Below are 15,298 nucleotides of genomic sequence, written 5' to 3' on the forward strand. Positions count from 1 at the left end.
AAAATTTACAAAGAAATAATGAATTTTAGCTAGTAGAATAAACCAAATACTAAACTATACACACTACTTACATTTGTCCAGAAATTACAAATTAAATGTACCAGAAAAGACAGTCATATATTAAGGTTGTTGAACAAATGTTCTCTTTTTTCATTATTGTTTTCATTTAAGAAGAGCCTGAAGCTGTTTTTAATGTCTCAATAAGAGATAATATCTTCTTCCAAGGATCGTTGTTCCAAGACTTAGATACTTAGTTCTTTGACTCTGATTTCCAATAATGCTGTGTCATTCAGTAATTTTAAGAAGTCTTCAAAAGATGGTTCAATGTTGGTCTTCCATTTTCTAGATATACATTTCCTAGCAACTGCTAGTATGGTCCATAATAGATATGAATCATTTTTATTCAATACAGTTATTTTAGAAATATTTAATAAAATCAAAGATTTGGTTAATAAAATGTGTTTGAAAATATAGCTTGCAAAAAATGATTAATATCTGCCCAAAATGTTTTGACTTTACTACAAGCATGGAACATGCTTAGCCAGTCAGCTTTACATACTTGTAGACATCTCCAGCATGTAGCATTGTTGGAAGAATCAAATTTAGCTAGGTTATTGGGTGTATAAAATGATCTATGCAAGAACTTCCATGTAAAAAATCTCCAAAATTGAACATCTCGCACATACTTTTCTGCGTAAATTCTATTTCATGTTCTAGTTGTTTGGACCTACATTTTACAATCCTGTTATTCTAAACCCCATACATACAATCCTCCCATTACTTGCTGCTTCTATTCATTCCCATTTGCCACTTATAAGCTTCATATTAATGTTAGATTCAAGCTCTTCCCAGAATTTTTTATTTAATTCTTGCCTGCTACATTGTTTGCCCTTCACTACTTGAGATAACATTGGTCTGAACATAATATATATTCTTATATCATTCCATGCAACTTATCTACCACCATACTGTGGATAATGATGGTGTATCATCCTTCAGAAGATCCTTCAGAAGATCCAGCAGGACCAGCATATGATCCCATATTCCTTCATTCGAGACCTTCATGTCTTCCATGTTTCCCCTGTTCCAAACACCTTCCCTAAAATGCATCCAGCTTCATTGTTTTCCAATAAGCTATTATGAGTGACAGTATACTCCTTTTTACCTATTTGTTTCATATGTCATAAAATATTTCCATCATGCCCTGTAGCACTCATTCCAGCAACCTTTCTTTTATTCCACTCCCTTATAATCTATTCATCAAACAAACAGTATATCCATGGGTCAGCCCCCGTGTTGAAGTTGCCACCAATGACTTCAGACTCAATGAATCTCCAGTTGCTTTCTACGTTTCAAGGAACTTCTAAAAGAAATTACTATAGTCCTTATTTTACTTATTTTCATGTGTATTCTTCATGCTTAACTATCTGACTGGCCCCCTACAAATGAACCATCTATCATCACTTTTATTAACACATGCACGTGTTTCCCTCATCCTGGCATATTGTCCAAATTTTACATCTTGTAAGAAAAAAATCACACACTTCCTACTCAGAAAACCAGTGTGAAAATAAACATGTTCATCCCACATTATATAATGGTCTTCATCAGAATGCAAACAGATGTTTCACACAGTTTAAATATACAGCGATGCACTGAAAAAACACTGACTATGTCAACTTCTACCAATTCAGTAAGATGCTTAATGTCTCTGTTTACCCAGGTTTGAATTAATATATTTATCTTTCGGTTTCTTTTTTTTCTGACAACCTGGTCACTTTTACAGAATTTATCTAAACAAAGCAAACCATCTCAAAACCAAATAACTGTTCCTCTTAACTAAACCCAAACACTTTTGGTGTAAGGTAAATCTGTACACTGGAAGCAAGTTATCTAGCTACAAATGCTCTCTAAACCTAAACCAGACCAACCAGGGCCACTTAACTGGTCTGACTTTGTCAAAGAATGTTACCACCCTGCCCTAATAATCAAAAGAATCTCCACTCCTTCTCCCCTCTCAAAGAACCTCCTTTCTTCATCTTCCCCATCTAATTCAAAACAAATCTCATTTAAAGATATCTGGAACCTACTTCAAGACATAGCACCTCCCTACTCAGATCATAAATTTTCCTGGTTTATCTACCACTGCAGAGAATCTTTAAACCAGACTCTTCATTTCATGCAGTTCTTCCCTCAGAGATTACTTAACATACTGAGGCACTGCGTATGGGTCTTGCATTATAGGCTGCTGAGCCCTATGTCCACAAGGTGCTTTGTCAGGTGAGTATACCTTGTCCTACTAGTAAACATGTCCCCAAACTCCTGAAGTACTGCCTGGATCTTCTGAACTGATGTAAGTGATAGTTGCAGTGAAAAGGTTACCTCAGTGGAGTTCCACATCATATCTCTATCAGACTACTCCTGTTCTCCATTGGAGACCCTAAGTAACTATGTCTCTCTCTATATCAGGTCTGGGCTTCATCATGTTAATATGGTAGGGTTTGTGATTTTGCCTCCTCCTGGCAAATCTGTAATGCAGTTAATATCACTTATCTATCTCAAAGCAGTGGAAGGACCCAGCCAAACTGCCAGCAGTTTATTACATCTAACAGCAATGAACACCTTCGCTATCTGCCCAACAGAGGACTATCTGGCACTGGTTGTCCAGTCATAACAGAACTTTTCCAGCTGTGTGCTTGTTCTAGATGCTCTTGCTGCACCCCATGCACTCCCTTAGCCTGGTCATGACATTTAGGACATACTCCACAACCTATTCTTTGAGGGAATGACAGCCACCATCCCAATAGTCACAAATTAAATCATAGGACTCTATTGTCTTATGATCTTACAGCAATTCAAAGGATGGAAATCTTGTAGACTGAAGGGAAACGTCTTTGTAAGAAAAGAGGAGATGTGGCAGGTACCTGCTTCTGTCCTACTTGAACTGATCTGTGAATACTCTAAATATTGCCTAGTGTGTAGATATTAAAATGTCCACTAGTCTGTGGATAGGTTAGTGTTTAAATATTTTACTCTACAATACTTCCACAAAAAAGGAAGATGGTCTGACTTGAAACTGGCATGTGTATGAGTCAGCATTTTTCTTGAAAAACTACCCTACATTTCTATCACACATTTACCACCTTCTCTTCCTCAGTAGAGAACATAGCCACTGCTGTAGGGTATCCAGTAATATACTTCACTGACTCCAGGGATACACCTCTTACCAGGGGTGTAGCTAGGATTTTCAAATTTGTACTCACAGCTCTCAAACTGCTACCCCCCTCCCCAGCCAAGCTACGGCCATTCTCGTAATTCACGGTTCGCTCTTTTAGTGTCGATGAAGAGGCATTCGCTGTAATGCCTCTTCAGTAATATAATATAAATTCACTCAAACTCGGTTCCTTGAATTGAAAATTAACCTGAAATGTCAGTTCTTTGAAAAATGCAGCATGGTAGTTGGGGTAGAGAATTTATGCTTTTGTTTTCTGTAACTAAGGTACAGGTTTTGAGCTTGAGTAAATTACTAACCACCTGCTACCCCTAACTAGGATGTTTCATTCACACACACACCCCTACCTACCTCTTAGTGCAAGAAATATGGACAAAGCCTAAAATAAACAGGGACAGATATTAAATAATGCTCTCGTGAACTTAGAAAGTTGCTAGAATAACAGGATCTGTGCTAGTATGAGAAAGTTGCTAGAATAACAGGAATTGTGCTAGTATGAATTTTTCTAAAGGACATGAAGTCCGAATCTCAAATGTCTGTCATTATTTAGCAACTTCAGCCTTCAATGATTTTCTAGAAAATCACAAAATTTATGAGGAACAGACAAAAAATATGGGGCAAAAATCTGGACATTCTGCAAAATTTGGACAGTTGAGAGGTATGCTACCTACCTCACACACACACACACACACACACACACACACACACACACACACACACACACACACACACACACACACACACACACACACACACACACCTCTCAACCTCTTAGAGCAACAAACTCATAAATAAAACTGAGGCAAAGGCCCAAAAATAAGGACATTTTTTAAATATTGCTCTTATAAACTTAGAAAGATAATAGAATAGTAGTTGGTCTTGCATTAGTACGAATTTTGTGAAAGGCATGAAATCTGAAACTCAAATGTCTGCCATTATTTTCTAACTTCAGTCTTTAACAATTTGCCACTAATTTGCCAGAAAACCACAATTTTATGAAAAACGGACCAAAAATGTGATGCAAAAATATAAAATTGCCAGACAGTACAGCTGGGAACCTGTCAAAGAAGGGACACCATTTTAATATGAGCACAGTTAACTTAGAGCAGCTGACAAAATTAGAGAATCTACATGCATTTCTGAAATAAAAGTAATGTATAACTCTGATCATTACAGTTATTTATAAAAGTAAACCCTCCACGTTTTCTTAAAAAATTGCTATTTTGCGGAGAGATTATTAGGGGGAGAGCAACATTTTGAGCCAAAATTGGGGACAGTTGAGAGGTTTGGATATTTCTAATTCTATAAAGCGATTTATTTGTACATACCTCTCAACCTCTTAATGCAGGAAATCTGGAGAAGGCCAAATATATTGGGGGAACATACAAACAGTACTAAAAAATTGACCTTGTATAAACTTAAGACAGTTGATAAAATATCAGGTCTTGCTTTAGCATGCATTTTTCTGAAGATTATGACATCTGAAACGTAACATCGGTCATTATTTAGTGACTTCATTCCTAAATGATTTGCCAGAAAAGTTTTATTTTGCATTTTACAGCACAAACACCAATAAATATCTGCTAAACAAAGCAATGCAGTCTCACAATGAAACTAGACTTAGCATTAAAACTTCTCTGCCCTTGAAACTCACATTCATTGAAACAGCATTGAAACCCACATTCAAAGAAAATACATTTTGCCAGTGGCAGATAAAGATTAACTTTGGGCTGTTTTCAAATCATAGGCCCCTTGCACATGAAACATACGCGTGCTCTTTGATACATCTTCCATCATAAAAGTCTACTGAAACTTCTACAGTCCACCAGTATCAGTAAATATGCACAATCTCTGAACTAGTAAAATCCATCTATATAATTCCACATTAGAGAAATCTGTAACTAATGAAGAGGCTGCTGCTAGCAAACACTTTTATATTTCATGGTTTCATCTACAAATAATGTGCCTGTTGCCCTTGAGGAATAAATTGCCTATGTTGCATTAAAAACAATGATACGCTAGTAATATTGCAATAGGGAATGGACGGCAAACTGATAACAGGTTCATAGTTACTACTAGATATCTTCGCCAAAACGGACTACAGCATCCACCCCCCTTTACAACACAGTACAGTATTAACAATGCATCTATCTACTGTGGGAGAAGAACCCACAGCCTTCTGCATCAAAAGCAAGTACACTACCTGTTGTGCTATTAACAGTACAAGCAGACTCAACATAAGCAGCAATAAACTTAAGTTCCCCTGCAGCTCTCAGCTCCTTGTAAAATGTCAACACACAGCTGTATCTCTGACCTTTGCAGCACAAGAAATCTGGAAAAAGCCAACATTTATTGTGGGGGGGGGGGGGACAAAAGCCCAAAAAACAGGGACACATTTTAAACATTGCTTGTATAATTTTGGAAAGTTACTAGAATAAAACGCTGTGTTATCACCATGCATGTCTTGAACCCAGAACCATATGCACTATAGTCAGTGCAACATACCACAATGCTAAATCAGCAGTTTGAAAAATAGGAAGACAAACTTAAGGCTATCATTTAGATAGCTCTCAACCTCTTAGCACAAAAAACCTGGACAAACAACAAAAACAGTAATGGGAGAAATACAACTTCAGTTCTCAGTTCTCACTTTTCACCATAGCTCACAACCATTAGAAAAGCAAATCTGAACAAAGTTCAGAAATGGTGGTGGTTAGGGACTTTAGGCTCTTCTTACCCTGAAGCAAAGGTACAGGGTTTGAGCCTGAACACCTATAGCCAGCAGGTGTATTATGTGGGGGGCATTTTCACACACACACACACACACACACACACACACACACACACACACACACACACACACACACACACACACACACACACACACACACACACACACACACACACACACACACACACACACACACACACACACACACACACACACACACACACACACACACACACACACACACACACACACACACAGTCTTCGCATACGGGTTGCTAATGGGAGTGGGTGTGAATCAGGGTCCAACTCTAAGCCCACTGCTATTCACAGTGGTGATGGACTACATTAGCATCCAGACTGGTAGGGAAAGATCAACAAGGTTTCTGTATGCAGACAATGTGGCATTACAGGCAGACTCTGAGCAAGAAGACGTTGTAACAGAGGGGGTTGGGAGGATGGCCTAATGGTTAAGGTGTCTGCTTACAAACACAGACTCTGAGCAAGAAGAAGTTGTAACAGAGGGGATTGGGAGGATGGCCTAATGGTTAAGGTGTCTGCTTACAAACACAGACTCTGAGCAAGAAGAAGTTGTAACAGAGGGGGTTGGGAGGATGGCCTAATGGTTAAGGTCTTTGCTTACAAACACAAGGTACAGGGTTTGACTTTCACAGGCTAGGCTTAAAATGGCTCTCAAGGGCAGCTAGCCTAGTACTAATCTATGAAACTATGAATATAAGAACTTCAGCAAAGGACAGGGGAATGGAATGCAAAACTGAAGGCACTTGGAATGAAACTGAGTACAGATAAGGCAGTTGTAATGACAGCAAACTGGGGAAATCAGAAGAAGCTGAGAATTGAGATAGAAGGGGAATAGTGGAAAAGTGGAACAGGTTAACAGCTTCAAGTATCTGGGAGGGGTGGCTGAGGAGAAGCAAAGTTTGAATGAAGAGGTCAAAGCTAGAATCAGAGAGGCTGCAGCCAGCTGGCACAGGGTTGGTGTGTGACAGAAGAATGCCAAATAAGCTGAAAACTAAGCCATACAAAACTGGTGTGACCAATAGTACTGCAGAAACCTGGGCAGTAAAGGCAGAGCAGTTGAGGAAGCTGGAAGTGAAGGAGATGAAGTAACTGAGAAGTAGGATGCACACTGTGGGAGAGACAAAGAAATGAGGACATCAGAGCAAAAGCCAAAGTAGCTTCAAATGCAAAGAAGGTCAAAAAGAATGAATTATGGTAATTTGGGCACATGAGCAGGGAACCAGAAGACAATCCTGTGAAGAAGAAGGTTTGGGATAGACAAGAAGAAGGCAAGAAGAAATGAAGACATCCAGCAAAGAGGTGGATAAACTGTGAGAAGCCCTGTGAAAGATAGGGCTGACTGTCAAAGAAGGTGGGAGAGTGGCACTGAAACAAGAGACATAGCAACTGTTGACACGGCATCTTGACCCCATGTAGAAAATGCGAAAAAGGATGTTGATGATGATGTTCACAAGGAGAGTGAGGTTTAACGAAAGGCAGAAATTGAGTGATTTATGTAAAGTTAGACTGAATATTATAAAAAAAGAAAACAGTATGCTATTGAAAAATGTTAATATGGGTTGTTTATTTTTTCTATTAATGTATGTGTGCCTATATCTTAAGTGATAATTTAATATATGTGTTTAAAATAAAAAAAGATGTTAATGACAGAAAAGGAAAGGAATTTCTCCCAGTGTCCTGCCAAAACTTCTCCTTGATAGTTTGAAATAACAAGTCTTCCTTGAAAAAGAACTAAAGGTTCCCTGGTACCTATCCATTTAACAAATGTACATAAAAAAGTACACAATAACTATTTGAAACTTCATCTCATATTCACAGGTAGGGCTGCTGACACATACAAATATCTCCAAACATAGTAATAAAACAAATCTAAATGTACCTGAATGTCTGCAGTACTTCCTTTGCTGATGAATATTTAACAGGATAACTGGCTGCATGTTAACATGAAAGCTCAACATAATGTTCTGTGCAGTTCTATATTTATAAAATTTGCTACTACCCCCTTTTGTGTGTGTGTGTGTGTGTGTGTGTGTGTGTGTGTGTGTGTGTGTGTGTGTGTGTGTGTGTGTGTGTGTAATTCAAAATGTCAAAAGCACTGTAGTCAGAGGGACTGTTTTTCCCATTTTGTTTTACTTATTTATTTCTTCAACTACTTACCTCCTTTTTGTTCATTTCAGTTATCATTTTGTATTCCTACAGGGAAACCCAGTGCATTAATACACACTGATGTATGGATTACACCCTGATAAAAATACACCCACGAGCCTTGTGACTTAGAATGGAGGGTGTGGTCCTGTCAGTACATAATCCATGCCCATGCCTCATAGCCCTCACTTATGGGAACTGTGTCAACCACAAAAACTTTTGTCAAAGGTGTTAATAGCATTAAGGCATTCATATGAGATCCATATTGTGTCATTATCTGAGAAGTGAATAACTACATTACTGTCTGACTTACTGAAGGACTGCCATGAGTTGAAGGTTGGGGGGTTGGCATATTGGGTAAGGTGTTTACCTTACAGACACAAGGTACAGAGTTTGATTCTCACCTTTGGGAAGCATGGCTAGGCTTAAAAAGGCCCCCTGGAGTTGTTAGCCTATTAATTACCTATGAAAGTATTTAGATTAATGACCTTGTAACCTAATGTAACTGGTTATCAGCTGGACTTTTGGCCATTTCTAGCATTTAAAATTAACCGAATAAACTCTGGTCTTCTGAAATGAATAAAGGTGTGACTTATCTGAAAGATAAATATCACAAGACCTTCTAAAAAGGGTTACATCAAATTTAGAAGTCATGTTCATTCTATCTTTGCCAGTTCTATAACTTTGACAGCATACAGGGAAATTGGCCTTTCTGGAGGAAAATACTTTACTGTTGTAGTTTCTGATGCCAGGCTACACTTATACATCAATTCTACTTGAATTGTATCAACATACAGAGCATAAGATGTTGCCTGCAATATGAATGAAGCCAGGAACTTCAAATGCCCATAACTTTGACAATGGAAATGGTGTCCCCTTCCCCAAGCTTCAGTGACCTCCGAAGTCCTGGACATAGTATGCCTAGAAGATGGGGGTAATGAGGCTTGCTCCCACATCTGCAATGCAGGAAAATACAGCCCCCATCAAAACAATGGTTTAAAAATTCTTACTGTTTAACATGACAGCCATTCAGATTTTTATGGTTCAAACATTTGATAGGGATTTGATCAAGATATATGGAATAAAGCATAATGTTATTAAATTTTGCCTCCTTGCAGTGGTCTCTGGTATAGGCAAATGGCTAATCTGGCATACTGTTATAGTGTTCAAGACACACATAAGACAAGGTTGTAATAAGTTTGCTCAGGATACTGTTAGTGAGTCCTGCAATACCATTAATGTCTACATTCATGGACACATAACAGTATTATGCAAATATACAGGTAATTTCAGCAAAAAATATCTTTTGTAATATCTCAACATAAGTAAGACACACAACAGAAAAAATAAGTACTACCTATCTTTCATAAAAGTAAATGTAGATTACATAAAGCACAGAAACATCTTACTTTTCTTATAATATCGTTAAGCTCTAACTATGGATTCACTTTGATCACAAAGGATGAAAGCATAAAAAGGAATTCTTTAATTACATCAGAAAACTGAAAAGAAAAGGTGTGATTGTAAGATGTTATCAACAAACATTGGAGTGGTTCCACAGCCACAGGATGAAGCAAAACCACTTACAGGAAAACTTTTTTTTCATACTTCACAATAAGCAAATAAATATATTGTTAAAGTGTGTTAGAGACAAGGCAGATTATCCCTTATATAATACCAACATAGCTGCTGTTGCAAGTAAAATTAAAGACTCATTTACAAATGTGTGCTAACCTGAACCCTGCCCCTAACTTCACCAAAAGTAACACACACATGGATGAGTGCTCAAAACAAAACCACCAACCAAAAACACAATAGAGCACTCAAGGAAGGAATCAGACACTTTTTCATAGTATCCAGGAACTTTATTAAAGTCAGTAAAAATTAATTAATGCTTTAAGTTAAATCAATGTGTTTTCATCCTGTAAGTAACAGACTTCATCAGATGATCAGATGGACATACTATGTTAAGAACAGTAATTTAACTCCACTTACATTCAAATAGCACCAATAAGAAATTTGAATCAATTAGCATTTTAAATAGTAAATCATTCTTTAAACATACAAACTTCATTATAAAAATACCTAACAAACACCATCCACGATTGAAGACAGTGGGTGTGTGATTGAAGTAAGTTGCAATCATCCACGATTGAAGTTCAGTCGTGGATGATTGCAACAATCACACTCCCACTGTCTTCAATTACCTGTCTTCAATCGTGGATGGTTGCTCGCAGTGATAATCCACACACTTACTTCAATCGTGGATGATTGCCTTCCGATAATCCATTTCTGAGCTTGCAGTGATATTCCATTTGCGATTGTTTCCCGCTCGCACAGCCGGACATGATGTGAGCTCACTTCCGACTGGTTGGTATCCTCCTTAAAGGAGCCAACACCCTTTAAAAAGCATACACTTTTTTTTTTTTTTTTTTTTTTTTCAAAAAAGCTACTCCTCCTTCTAAAAAAGTTGTACTGAAATCAGTACAGTGCGTATGCCTCCCGACGTCCCTGCCTCTTACCCATGGGACTTAGGAAGTCTCAGAGGCTTCCCAATGCCCATAGTTACTCATTTAAACAGTTCATCAGTAACAGAGAAATCCACCAAAGCAGCTTTAGCTTTATGACATGCCTTGTCAACCAATAGACACTGCTGAAATATCTTACAGTACACCCACACCCTCTTATCTTTTGTATTACCAAGCCAATTGAACATTTATATAACCTTTCCTTTTGAACTGTTTATTCCCAAGTGGCTTAACAATGGAATATTGTTGTCTATGCCCAGAAGTGCCAAATGGTAAGCTCATGGAAATCCCAGCTCCTCTATTAATTTCCACTCTAGCCTTCCTTCAGGAGACCATTCTCTATAGACAACCCCTGGTCCAAGTATGCAGATTACTTTGACCTTGAGGGTCAGCATTCTCCCTAGCTACCACTTTCCATCATGTTCTGTAAAACAGACACTGAGAGTTGAATCCTTTTGTCCCCTACTCTAGCTCTCCTTCCAAAGGAAATCTGGTTTCTCCCAGCAGTGATGCCTAACATTCTGGCTTGGTAGTAATACTAAGTATTTCATGTCACATCTTCCAAAGGAATCCCAGTAACTTACTAAAACTGTGACCCAGATTTATTCTTACTGTGACTATCTACTCCCCTCCCCTCCACTTGAAACACCTACATCACATGCCTCAGTGGACACTATATGTGTCCCCCCACTGCCTTTCTTATATGTTTGCCTCCATGCTTGGATGCATGTAACCATAGGTACACTCAGTATTGCATTATCAAACTAATTTCCTGGTGAAACATCTATCAGGATATTACTGAACAGGGCAACCTGTGTGTTCCCTTCCCTCCTTCATAGTCCAATTAAACTGTGGCCAGTGGTACCTGAAGAGGTGTCTCTCCCATGGCCATAGCTGTAGTAAACTACCCAGAAAATTGTTGCTTCCTTTTAACTACTGTACGCCTGACATTAGTTATGTCTGATGCTGTATCCCTCTTAGAAATGGTCTTATTCCTTCTGTAAATGACAGAAATCTTTGTGGTAGATAGCTTGGTGCAATTGCTGTCTCTAGGAAAGCCCACCAATGCTTTAGTGTTACTCCTGCTTGCTGCCTTATTTGACATTTGTTCCCCACCTTTTCTCAGTACACATTTGTACCATGTATGCCCCTTTGGTAACACCAACAATATTTAATAACATCCATGCATTTACCAAAACTGATGGCTGCCTTTACTTGCATATGGAACGTGTTGTGATGGCTTTTAATTTACTAACCTAAACACCTGTGAAGCTAAATGCTTGTTTCTGAAAAAGACTTACATCATATGCCTTTCATCAATGTTTTCTTAATTTTTTTCCATATGCTTCTGGTCTTTTGAAATATTAGAATAAACATTTTGTTGTACTACTTAAGCTAAATTAATCTACAAAATGAATCCATGCCACCAAATTATTATCTAATATAAATACTTCCATCACATCAGCCATATTCCTTATTTTTCCTCAAAGCTAATACCAGATGGACTTTTCTGTCCATCAAGCATACATATCGTCAGTTGTATGAATGGCACCCGCTAAATTTTTCAGACTCCTGAATTTTATATTGGCATGGAATCTCTAGTCATTAATTTATAAATGAAATGTATAGTCTTCTTGTAAATAATGGCTAACTCTAAGAAACTCACAATCAGTTGTCATAAAAAAGTCATATGAGACATAACTTTTGACTAAGAGACATCTGCCATATTATCAAGCATTTTGTTTAGATGAGACTGAATATTGTAAGTCAATTTGATTTAATATTTACTGTAGTATCTGCTATATTCTGTCCTCCTTACTCTACAAAAGCCAGTACTCCGACCTCACCTTGAACATAACATGTCCAATACTACCAGAGTATGAAAAGCCCCTTTGTACTTTGGCTAAGTTATCATTCTGAGCATAAATACTGTATTTAGTGTCATTAGAAAATAGGCCATAGATCTAGTAGGAATAACACTAACAATTAAAAAGTAAACAAATAATAATAGGAATAAACAGCTATAACAAGGGGGACAGTCATAGGCATGGCATTTCATTTTTGGAGTAAAGTATAGTAAAGTATAATGGTGTTTTTAATGGAAAATATATTACTGTAGACCATTATGTACAAGTACATGTGTAATATAGTGCACAAGTCAATAAAGCCAAACATTATTTTGCTGTTTTTTTTAATTATTTGGAATATGTGTTCATATATTTTCTCAATATGTTGTCTTTTCATCTCGCTGACTATTTTTCTGTATCCCTACCTCACCTAATCAGAACTTTTGATATCCCCTATTGTCATCCATTTCCTCATAGTTCTGGGATATACCCATTTCATTATTGATCATTCATTATCAAATGATTTATTTACTCTAGAGTTTTGGTATTTTCTCTACCAAACATTTTGGCTAAGTTGGTGAGGTTTCCTTTAAAGTATTCCTATTATCACATATTTTATCACCCATTATGCATCAAGTGTATTTTTTAGTAAATAGTTTCTAAAATCAATGGTACACGTTTAAATTTCCTTAAATATATTTTTTATTTGGGCATCTGTAAATTGATCTTCCACATTGATTTTAGCTTCTCTGGGCTTTAATTTTTAACTGAAAAGCAGATGATGACTCTCCATGCTAATCTAAATATGTAATGATATGCTGTTTCTCTGTTCTGTGCAGGCCATTGTACAGTCATTCTTGGATGATATCCTGGAAGCCATGATGCAAATAAAATGTTATTTCAAAATGTATTAGAGCTATTCATTATCTATAGTACAATAAGTGATTAACATTTTTAATCAGCAGTAGATCTTCTTATTCTAATCTACCTTTCCTTTAGAGCAACATTTCGTAATTATAATATCTTCCTGTTCTAATGTTAAACAGCCCACACAATAATATTTTATTATCCTTTTTCATATGTAGACAATGACTGTTCATCTATTTCCTTCCACTTCATTATGGTTTGTTGTTGGTTATCTTTATTACAGGACATAAAAATGTTATCCACCACCAGATATACCCACTCCTAGTTTAATGCATCAACAAATTCCTAAATATTGATATCAATGTATGTCAGCCTAGGTACTTATCCAAATTTAGACCACTAGACATCTGCAGGACCTCCAAACATTTCCAAATTTACTTTCTAACACCACAAAACCTGCAAAATGATGGTGTTTTTTCTGCTCAAATACTAATATAGGATCAGATATTATCAATATTTTTTGACATTCAGGATCATCACATTTAGCTCTTAAACTGTTATATTCCTCTATACTAATTCCATACCTTTGTTTTTTCTCACTTGACATCCTTGTAGTCACTGGTATTATTTCTACTTTTTTCCTTTCTGCAACTGAACCTATGCATCAGACATCTGGATAATCCAAAATTATTGATGCTTTTTGCAACTGAACTATCATGTGCAGGGATTCCCAGATATTAAAGCAAGCTCGACTTTATTATATTAGTCTCGAGTCTTCCTTTAGGGATCAGTTCCATAAATATTTGTTGTTTTTTTTTCATTTTAGTTTGAGTTTCATGTTCCCTAGTATGTATATTGAAAATTAAACATGATTTAATTCCTTTATTTATTTATTTATTTTTGTTTTGATTACTAGGTTTGTCCACCCAGGATTCATCAAAAAACCCTTTTCAGCAGAAGCCCAGAGAGAGAAAGCTTTAGATAAAATAAAGGTAACTACTAAAGTATATTAGGAGATACTGAAAATTGAGAATTTGAAGACATGTATTAATGAGCTTGTCAAATAGATCACAGATCATGTGATTAGTGATTAGGAATTCAAACAAATGGAGGAGAGGGAAGGAATCTAACTTTAGTCATTATTTTCAACATTACACTCATCTTCTGTCCTTTCTGAACCAATCCTACCATATACTTCAAACACATTTGTAAATTGATCTGCGACATCTTTACAACTTCTCTGGGTATTAATTCTAAATTTAAAAGTAGACGCTAACTCTCTTTCTGTGCTAATCTTAATATGTAATGATATTCAGTTCCTCTACTAAGTGTCTCATTTGAAACTGTGCAACAAATCCATTAGTCATTATTATAACTTAACTTCGGCTGATTCATTTTGGCCAAACTCAACAGCATAGTTATTGTTGTTATGCAATTCCACAAATTCTTTTCTGCTCACGTAGTTCTTTTCAGTCTTAAAGAAGCAGATAGATCTCCTTTTTCCTCTCATATGTCCAGTGAAGTGCTATTCTTCAGCCTTTTCATGACTTACAGACCCTAGTAGCTAATTATATAGATTTGTGTCTTTCGGCTTTTCCTGGTTAGGGATCCCCAAAGCGGAACTCTGGTTCGCTAATGATTGGCAGTAGATTTTTACGTGCCGAGTTGCCAGTCCTGATGCACAACCTTCAGAGAAGGTGCACCCATTCACGCATGTCTCCACACAGAAGACACTCTAGCTGAGAATCAAACAGGACAACATCTTACTGTGAGGTGACAATGCACTAAATATATAGATAGATATTAATAAACACTACTCTGCCACTTTCTACAGTTAACAGATCAACATCAGCAATTATATAATAGGCTAATAACTTCACAGGTAGCATGCCATATTAAGCCTAGCCTG

Source organism: Protopterus annectens, chromosome 2.part0, assembly GCF_019279795.1.
Source record: "Protopterus annectens isolate FY-2018-M chromosome 2.part0, PAN1.0, whole genome shotgun sequence".
NCBI lineage: Eukaryota > Metazoa > Chordata > Ceratodontiformes > Protopteridae > Protopterus > Protopterus annectens.